General features: G+C 41.2%; 1 protein-coding gene across 2 annotated transcripts in view; it reads left to right on the forward strand.

Moving 5' to 3' along the window:
• The first annotated feature begins 1,823 nt into the window (after positions 1-1,823).
• The window catches only part of LOC117412057 (neuronal PAS domain-containing protein 2-like), a 40,576-nt gene continuing 32,770 nt past the window's right edge, over positions 1,824-9,629 (forward strand). The window contains exon 1 of one of the 2 annotated variants that reach the window (XM_058989560.1): positions 1,824-2,112. The gene's annotated coding sequence lies outside the window, so the exon portion shown is untranslated. Of the gene's footprint in view, positions 2,113-2,133; positions 2,423-9,629 lie in introns of those variants that run through there. The other variant, XM_058989559.1, reaches the window with a different exon arrangement.

Here is a 9,629-nt window from a genome sequence, read left to right on the forward strand (position 1 = left end):
TATTTGCTTCATCTCATATAAAGCTTAGTCCTATTCAGTGGTTGAAAAGAGTTGACTGAAAGTGAAACTGGCAACATGATCTTTGCACTGTTTGCTTGCAGGTCATCCAGTTCTGCTAAAGGTTCAAACTTTGCGACTAGGTCTTCCATCTTTGTGTTTAACTGAAGACTTTGAAAAAGATCCCTGGTCCAAACGTTTGCTGTAATCTCTGACCTCATTGGATGACCTCAGCTGAGACCCAAATGGAAAGAGGTCAGTATTTCAGAGTGGACTATCTAGCTCCCCCTCTCTCGAAATCCATTGATTGGTTTGGAGCTGTTATCTCTAAAAATAAAAAGGATTTTCAAAGAATATGGTGTGCTTTCGAATCGCAGAAGCCTCACTTTGTGCTTTGTAATGTGTAAAAGAGGGTGCTCATTAATAGGCTGTGAGTAGCCTTGTGAATTCAGTGCATTAAGACTTTTCAAATTGTCCTTCACACCCTGTGCTCCAGCTGAAGAACAACCATCAATGCCAATAAATCAATATAAATTTACACTTCATGGGAGCTGGACATGTGCTGTATTCAGAATACATGTTTATATAACATACTTATGAAAAAGAAAAAAAAAACGTATAGTTTGCATGGAGTACATGGTGCAAACGAACGAAACGTTGTGCACGCACTGAAACTTTCCACGTTTGACAAAAAGAAACATCAGAAAGTGAGTAGCTTTCAAAAGTCATTTTAAATGATTTTCTTTATAATCCTGTGTGGCTCCACTGAGCAGCATTCCTCATTGTATTTAATCATCAAATAATCTCACCTTTTAACTCTTGACAGCCCCTCCCTTATAAAAGTGTCCTGCAAGCACAGCAAAGTGTAATGCAGCACAGTGAAAGCATGGCAAAGCATAGGCAAGCATTGTAAAGCATAGAGAGGTGTGGTAAAGCATAGGCAAGCATTGTAAAGCACAGAGAGGTGTGGTAAAGCATAGGCAATTATTGTAAAGCACAGAGAGGTGTGGTAAAGCATAGGCAAGCATTGTAAAGCACAGAGAGGTGTGGTAAAGCATAGGCAAGCATTGTAAAGCACAGAGAGGTGTGGTAAAGCATAGGGAAGCATTGTAAAGCACAGAGAGGTGTGGTAAAGCATAGGGAAGCATTGTAAAGCACAGAGAGGTGTGGTAAAGCATAGGGAAGCATTGTAAAGCATAGAGAGTTGTGGTAAAGCATAGGGAAGCATTGTAAAGCACAGAGAGGTGTGGTAAAGCATAGGGAAGCATTGTAAAGCACAGAGAGGTCTGGTAAAGCATAGGGAAGCATTGTAAAGCACAGAGAGGTCTGGTAAAGCATAGGGAAGCATTGTAAAGCACAGAGAGGTAGTTGTTTAGGCTTGCGTTTAGGCAGTGAGCTTCCTTCCTACCACTTTTTAACGCGTACATGAAAATAACACCACCGGCACTTATGGTTATCAAGTCAAGCACAAGACCAAGTGACGGTCCTAGAACCACTCCCGAGTGACTGCAAACATCACATAAACGCAATGGGAATGACACTTACAAAAATACATTTGAAGATACGTATTATATAATACAAAACATTACAAAGGAAACCAGGAATGCAGTCGAAGTGTACACTCCAGTGTTTTATGTCAGAGACAAATACATCTGTACAGAAACTGACTGGATGACCTGCTGCTGGACTAAAGAAAAAAAAAAAAAAAAAAACCGTGACGCAATGACCCACCGATTTTATAAGCGTTCTGTACTGTGTCGTTAATCTGCTAAGAAGCCTTATGAAACAGTTGTGCAACAACCTACATTTCAAGAAGTCTACAAATGCAGTACCGGTGGCAGTCTGATTCGGTCCCAGTCACGCTGGAAAGTTAACAGCTGCTTTCATTACCTAATGCTTTTTTATATTTTTATTTTTATTTTAAAACTCGCAAAAAATAATGTGCTCCCATTCATTTCTAATTATAAACTAGAGTTGTGCGTGTGTTCCTTTATTTTTTTATTTACGGTAACTTGGTACGGTGACTGACAATAACTACGCGTTAAACTGGGTCACTGATCTCATCAGATTCGTGCTCCAAACTACAGGGAGAGGTGACCTCGCTTGCCCAGTCAGGTACAGTCCCAGTAGTGCTGTCGCTTTTCGGTTCTGAAACTTTGAACTGTGTGCAGTTGGCTGTGTAAGGTACTACTGTATTTTCATAAGAAGCTGTCTGCAGTACGCGTCCCTCCCTCTGTGTGTGGGATGGCAGATGAACACCATGCCTGAATGGAAAAAGCTATTGTAAATAATTGCCCACTGTAACGGTGCCAGTTATATAACAAACTTGAATGTGTAATAAGGAAAAAAAAACATCCGTCCACACTTCTCTTTTTGAAACATCCTGCTTTTAAATTGGGTATGTCTTCTTGCTGCTTCAGCGAGGGTAAGTGGAGGTTTTACTTCATGTCTTGCTTATGTTGTTCTTACACAATATACTGTATGGGCATATAGACCAGTCTAAGCGAGTGGTCTCGATCATGTTAGTGAATCTCAATGCTTGCAAAGTTTATTAAGGAACATAGCGTACAGTATTGATTACTCTATTTCATTCATGTTGCGATTGCTTTTTTTATGTGAGCGTGCATTTGTTTATAAAGTCTAGTGTCTGGAGTGATTCGCACTAGTGCACGGAGCCTGTTTTTCGTAGCGATGTACAGTAGATGCACTGGAATTACATGTGCTAAGTTTACATGAATGAATCTGCTTGTGCTCTGCATTTATTCAGCCATGCTCAATGCTTTGTACTTCAGTGGCCGCGCATAGGCTTGTATATATCAGGGGTCATTTATTTTTTATTCAGATGTGATGGCTTGGTACCGCATTAAATCTCAATGTAACGTTTTATATCAGACTCTGCTGTGAGACAATCCTAATTTCTGTCTGTCTTCTCTCATGGACAGTGGGACTGTTTGTCCAATAGAGTTGTACTGCACGTTGCACATACATGCTCTTCAGCAGGTCATTTAACTGAAGATGGGGATGTGGAGGTGTGCAATATTGCAGTGTTCTTGTGCCTGGCCCTGTATCATGTGCTTTGTGGATATATATATATATATATATATATATATATATATATATATATATATATATATATATATATATATATATATATATATATATATATATAATGTCACCCTAATTTATGAGGATCTCGCTGTAGGAAACAGAATATCCATAATGTATTTACAGGCATTGGGCTCGATATACAATAGAGAATGGGTAACAGGCTAGAAGTCTGAGATAAGATTTAAGAAGAGCAGGATCAAATCCTTGTGTTTCAATTAGTTGAGAGCCTTTGTAATAGCTGAGAATACAACCTGCGGCACTAATGATGGCTCAAGAATAAGAGCAGAGTGTTGGTTTGGAACAGTCTGCTGTGATCTCTTCTGTTTCACTCTGTTAGAGTACCAACACAGCACTTTCAGGTTCAGCAATGCTCTTTCTGATGTCTCAACACAGCCACATGAATGTCACTTTATACTTTGCACATTACTCCTGCATAATACATTCATCTCCTAAAAGCATGTATCCAAGAGCAAACAAGAAAAGCCGTCATGGAGGCCAAGAGCGCTGCAGAATTTCTGTGGCGTCTCAGAGCTGTCATGTTGTAATGAAGTTTTCTCACTGCTGTGTAATTGGATCATCGTTTTTTGTTGTCACCAATTCACTTTAAGCAGTGTACCGGGGCAGTGTTGTGTGATGCACTGCGGTTACTGATTCTGTCCTAACCCCTGTCAGTGAGATGCGGTGAGGTTAAAAGCTGTAAAACCACGAATGCAGAGGAGCCGGCTCTTTTGCATTGTAGTTAAGATGCTTGCTTGCGGTGCGCGGGGTCGCCAGTTCGCACTCAGCCTCCGCTCTGTTACACTAGTATATAATAACTTAGAGAACCCAGTAATGGAATCGCTTTCTTCTGTCTAACTGAGATATCATTTCAATTCTTGCATTATTCTTCCGTTATTGTTTTGGTACCACTTGAACTATGTTCGGACCCATTTGCAATCCATTATTTATTTATAGCAATTTGTTTCAGCTTTTCTTTCCAGACGTCCTGATCACTAGTAGTGGTCAAAACGTATTTCCTTGCAAGACTACCATGCAGACATGACAAGGTCTGAAAAGGCTGTAATGTCATTAAATCAATCTCTAAGTAGTTAGGCGTTGCTGTAAGGAATTATGAGGAATTCATATATAATGAGGTCCTGATATGAATAAGACTGTGTGTCATGAATTGATGTTTAATTCACTGGAATGTATCATGAATGCCTAGCCTGTTCATAATTACATTGAATTACTGTAAAAGTTTGCATTCTGTTTACGCTAAATGGAAGTATAGAACCTGATTAAGTTAAGTTAGTGAGGCTGAGTTTATAAAAGTTTAACACAGTGGTTCCTACCTTCAGATGTTAGCGTAGGCGTTCGTTCTTTTCTTTGTGCATTAAAACAATTCAGTAGACGAACTGACCTTTAATGTAGAGGCCCGTTCAATGGGAATGTAATTAGGTTGTTTTGCACTGTGCTGTTTACTGCTGACAATGTGCAGAACTGTGTGTGGCTGTGCTACTCCAGAGAAGTGTGCCAGATCGTAATCACTAAGAAGGGTGCTTGGGAGATCTTCTGTAAAAAATGAGACAACATTGGTGGTCCTTACCAAGCGTTTGTGGTTCTGTGTCTGTAGTGAACAAAACCCCAGCAGGCACGCACTCTCCACTGTCCCAGATTTATTTGCCTTTTCCTTCCTTTCATTTTCTGTACTCCGCTCTTGTTGGGCCGTGCAGAGAACAGTGATGACAGCCTTGAAGGGAGCATTGCAAGGCTGTAGACTAATGAGAGGAGGCCATTCGCTGCATGCCTGAATCCCAGTAGCCAGTTGATCTCAAGATCTTTGTCAGCTTTAACAGGATCCCAGAGACTCAGAAGCAACAACATAGTAACTCATCCAGTACAGTTAACATGCCCTCTGTCTTGAGTCTGACACCGTATCAAACTGTCTCCGCTGGTCTTGGTCCCTGTTCTGTGCATGACTAGGGATAACTTTGCTGACAGCTTGAACTTTGACCCTGGACCCCCCCCCCCCCCATTCTAGCCATGTGAGAATGGGGCTGGAGTGGGGGCGGCTGTGGCCTTGATTTGGTTGGCCAATAGGTATATGTCAAACTAAATACCTTAGCACAGGAATCATAACCAGATTACCAGATTTAGCTTTTGACCTACTTTCCTTTCAGGGATTACACCCACATTTGTTTGAATTTCCTTTTGTCACACACACAGCACAAAGAAGCACGGATTATACCGGCTCCACTAGGGAGTTATGGCAACAGCAAAGAAGAAGCTGACTACATGTATTTTATTTTAGTTATGTGCCGAGTTTGGATTTCACCTTTTAAGTATTACCTGAAACTTTCTAGTATGATAAAACCCAGACACAAATAAGGAAGTTTCCTTTAACAGGGAGCAGTGGAGAAAGTGCTTGAAGCAAAGAAGCACTGAGCATCTGGATTGTGGGTTAATATGACATTTAGAGCACAGCAATATTGTAAAAACCAAAAGAATTAGCGTCAGAGCAAGACCGGCGCTGTGTGACTCACTCCTGATATGTGTAAGACACTGAGTAAGTGGTCAACTGGGCTCCATTTCCAAATGGCAATTCACCACCTGGTGTGTCCCAAAGTCAGTGTTCTCTATTACCATTGTGCTTTGTGTCAAAGCGGGTGTATACTGGAATTATAGAGCTTTAGGTATTCTGCTGGGATTTACCAGCATCCTGTTTGATAACAAGGCTTAAAATGATTTGAAGGGCAAGCAGGAAAGGAGAGCCTTGATTTGGTTAAGGTTCTTGAGCTGTATGCCTTGCCTTCCAGGCATGCGACTTCAAATGTGACTAGAACTCTGCTGAGCACAATGACTGGGCAAGCCATCCCCAGTTCAGTTCTAATAAGTCACAATCCAATAGCACTGTCTTCCACATCTGGTCTGAACCTCATTTCACAGTTGCCATCTGTCACTGATTTTGCCGTCAGTGTCTGTGTCTCGCGAGAGCGACTAATTCCAGCGGTTATGAAATGAAGCCCATGCCTATGTACAAACATGCAAGTCACAAGGATACGTTTCTATGGTAAAATGGAGTACTAAATCATATTAAAAGAAAAGAAAGTACAACTGAACAACTGCTGTAAAACCATTATCAATGTGCTGAGAAAGCTGTAGTGTTCTTACTTATGAATCACAAACACTTTAATGACTGTAGAGAATTGGACAAACCTATGCTGGAAATGAAGAGGCTTAGTATTTAATCCTCCTGAAATAACAGGGATTAGTTTTAATGACTAACTAGTAAAATAGCATCTACACTTCGGTGATATCTCAATAAAATTTCAACCAGACAGATCGCTGCATGCAATTCAGTCCCACAGCGTTGTAACCTGTCTTTGAAGTTCTAGAATCTGTCCCTTGAGGTTCCAGAGCATCCATGCAGCTCCTGCACAGATTTGACCTCCATCAAGCGCCTTCAGTAAAAGTTCAAAACCTTTCCAAATCTTTTGCTTCTCTGTGTGGATATGTCATTTCAAGACCTTGAAAAAGACACATCGCAAACACTTTTGTCTTCTGGACTAAGAAGTTTATCTCCTTTTTTTTAAAAAATGGGGACCCTTTTGCGCTGATACTGTCTGTCTGTCTGTCTGTCTGTCCATCACACTCGCCAACTCATACACTCCTAGCCTCCTACAGACATTTCGGATTGCATTTGGCAATGATCCGATAAACTCTCAGATTTCTGCTTTTTCTAGGTACTGTGTGATTGTTAAGCGATTATGAGGACCCTCTGTATGCGTGCCCTCTGGTTCAAGTTATGAATGCATTAAATGCTTGCTTTCACAATCCCATTGCACCTAACTGTGATGCATTTGCAATCACTGGTTATAAACTTATATTAAAACTATTATGTCATAGATATTCTTGCAGGATTATCCCATGTGGGTTTCTTTCTTGTTCTCATTTGAACAGCTTGGTGACACGTAGTCACATGGCAGTGTCCCGAGCTGCACAGGGAGCCAGCTGGCTGCTGGGCTGGGATTTGAACCCAGGATTTCTGGTCTCTTAGCTTATTTGCTGTAACCACTAGTCTGAATTAAGTTTTTTGCTGCTTTCCTCTATTTCCTTTTTCTGTTTAATATTGCAAATGTAGTCCAAATACCCACAAGTACAGTAATTTCTGAAGCTGGCAGAACAGCTTATTTATTTATTTATTTTTAATTAATTGTGTGATGATTTCAAATCAGTCACCCAGTTGTCCTTCGACTTCAATACTGCTGGACACCCTGACCTCTAAACTGAAGTCATGTATTCATTGGAAGCAGTGAGATAACATGAAAGAGGCTTGGAAACCTGGCACCTTTGCTGCATCGAGCACTGGTCACACCAGATATTTGAAACCAGGTTTGTGGTCTGTAGTAAGTGGAGGAGGAGACCACATTTTAATTCATCCTCCTTTGACAGGAAGCTAGAGCAGTTGGAGACTTAGGTAACTGCCGATGACGCTGCAGCCTGCACAGCCTGTGATGTTACAGGGGCATGACGTTGGAAAACTAGGTTACTAGGTTGTGTTCTGCAAGCTTACACTGAATGCCAGCCAGAATATTTCCCGAGCTGCTGTGTGTGACTTTCCATGCTGAAATGGTGGAGGACCGCACTGACAGGCTGCACAGTGCACCTGTGACGGGACAGTGCTGCGCCGTGCTTCCTAAACCTTGTTAGGTAAATGTACCACATTGCATGTCAGCTGGGTCTGCTTGAGAGGACCCTGTTCAGACACCTGGGCTGGATGTGCTTCTTAACAAACCAGTTATAGTATGCACACTCACAGCTTTCAAGCCTGATGTGGTTTAGGCTTAATTCCCAGGATTAGGGATATCATTCACATTTTTGCATTGCTTCTCTTGCATGTAAAGGCAGTAGGATCTTGTAGCTTTAGTGTGCAGTGACATGGAGTGGATTATCTTTTTCTACCTAATGCTCCTCCATTGTGTGTGTTTAATTGAGTTTGTTAGATGAGCTGCACTGAGTACACAGCTAGGCCTGAGCGGTTCTGTGGGTGTACTCACAGGAAGACATTGGCCAGAGCCACAGAGAGCCTGCCCGTCTGCTGACTGAATAACGCTGCTAACATGCATGGCATTACCAAGCATCCTGAGAGTTCATTCTAACTGACGTCATCCATTAGCAGTTCAAGAATTCTCATTCCACTCATTTGAGGGGGGTCTAGAACGGAGCAGCAAGCATTTGAGGTCTGTTTAGGAATCTGGGAAAAGAGTGATGTATTGAAAGTTACAGAAAACCTTCTGCAAGCAGTTGTGACCCCTACAGTAATTATTATATTATTATAGGATACAGATGGCTTCCCATACCGATGAATAGGAATTTAGCGTATCTTTTTAGAATTGGAGTGTTGTCATTGGACTGGGTTTTGTTTTACAGTAAGCATATGAACAAGTCAAGGATTTCCTTCATCTTTATATTGGAGTTTCTTTATGCGTGAAACAGCAGTGCAATATGTACATGGTTGGCTATCTCAGTAGCATTGGGCCTTAGTCAGAAAACTTCAACTCAGGAGTGAGGAGTTATTTAAAGAAACAGGTGCGGCTTGCTGTTAAAGAAAGCAGCCACAGCATAGAACATTTTAATTGATGTTGAACTGCATTTAATTAATGAGAAATGATTTATGAAAAACTCATGATTTAAAGCCACGGGTCCCAGTAATTCAATGCTGAGAAGTGTTAGCTCACATGTTATTGCATTTAACGACTCTTTTCACGATAGCCGTTATTTAGCAGTGATATCAGTTACATATCTCTCTGAATGACTCCTCTTTGGGAGCTGTGCCTCACACACTACACCGAGTCCGGTGCGTCTAGGACTCTTTTTAACCTCAGCACTGTGACAGATGAGACACTGCTACCTCCTCACTTATATAACCAGCACCAAGTGCGTCACTGCCTTGCTGCTGGTGTAACACTGCCCCTCTTCTTCAGTACAAAGGCTTCCTGTCTGCCGGCAGTAATCTGCTGGGACATAATTAGGCAGTTCATTGTTTGTTTTTTATATTCATTTTTTCCCCCATCTTGCTGTGCCCTGTGTTGTAATACAGTACATGTTGTAAGATGCTGGAGCATTGAAACATCACCAAAGAGACTGTGTTAACCTTCAATATCTGAATGTGAACATCACCAAAGAGACTGTGTTAACCTTCAATATCTGAATGTGAAACATCACCAAAGAAACTGTGTTAACCTTCAATATCTGAATGTGAAACATCACCAAAGAAACTGTGTTAACCTTCAATATCTGAATGTGAAACATCACCAAAGAAACTGTGCTAACCTTCAATATCTGAATGTGAAACATCACCAAAGAGACTGTACTAACCTTCAGTATCTGAATGTGAAACATCACCAAAGAAACTGTGCTAACCTTCAATATCTGAATGTGAAACATCACCAAAGAAACTGTGCTAACCTTCAATATCTGAATGTGAAACATCACCAAAGAGACTGTACTAACCTTCAGTATCGAATGCGCTCGTGTCTTGGAAT

This window comes from Acipenser ruthenus, chromosome 16 (assembly GCF_902713425.1).
Source record: "Acipenser ruthenus chromosome 16, fAciRut3.2 maternal haplotype, whole genome shotgun sequence".
NCBI lineage: Eukaryota > Metazoa > Chordata > Actinopteri > Acipenseriformes > Acipenseridae > Acipenser > Acipenser ruthenus.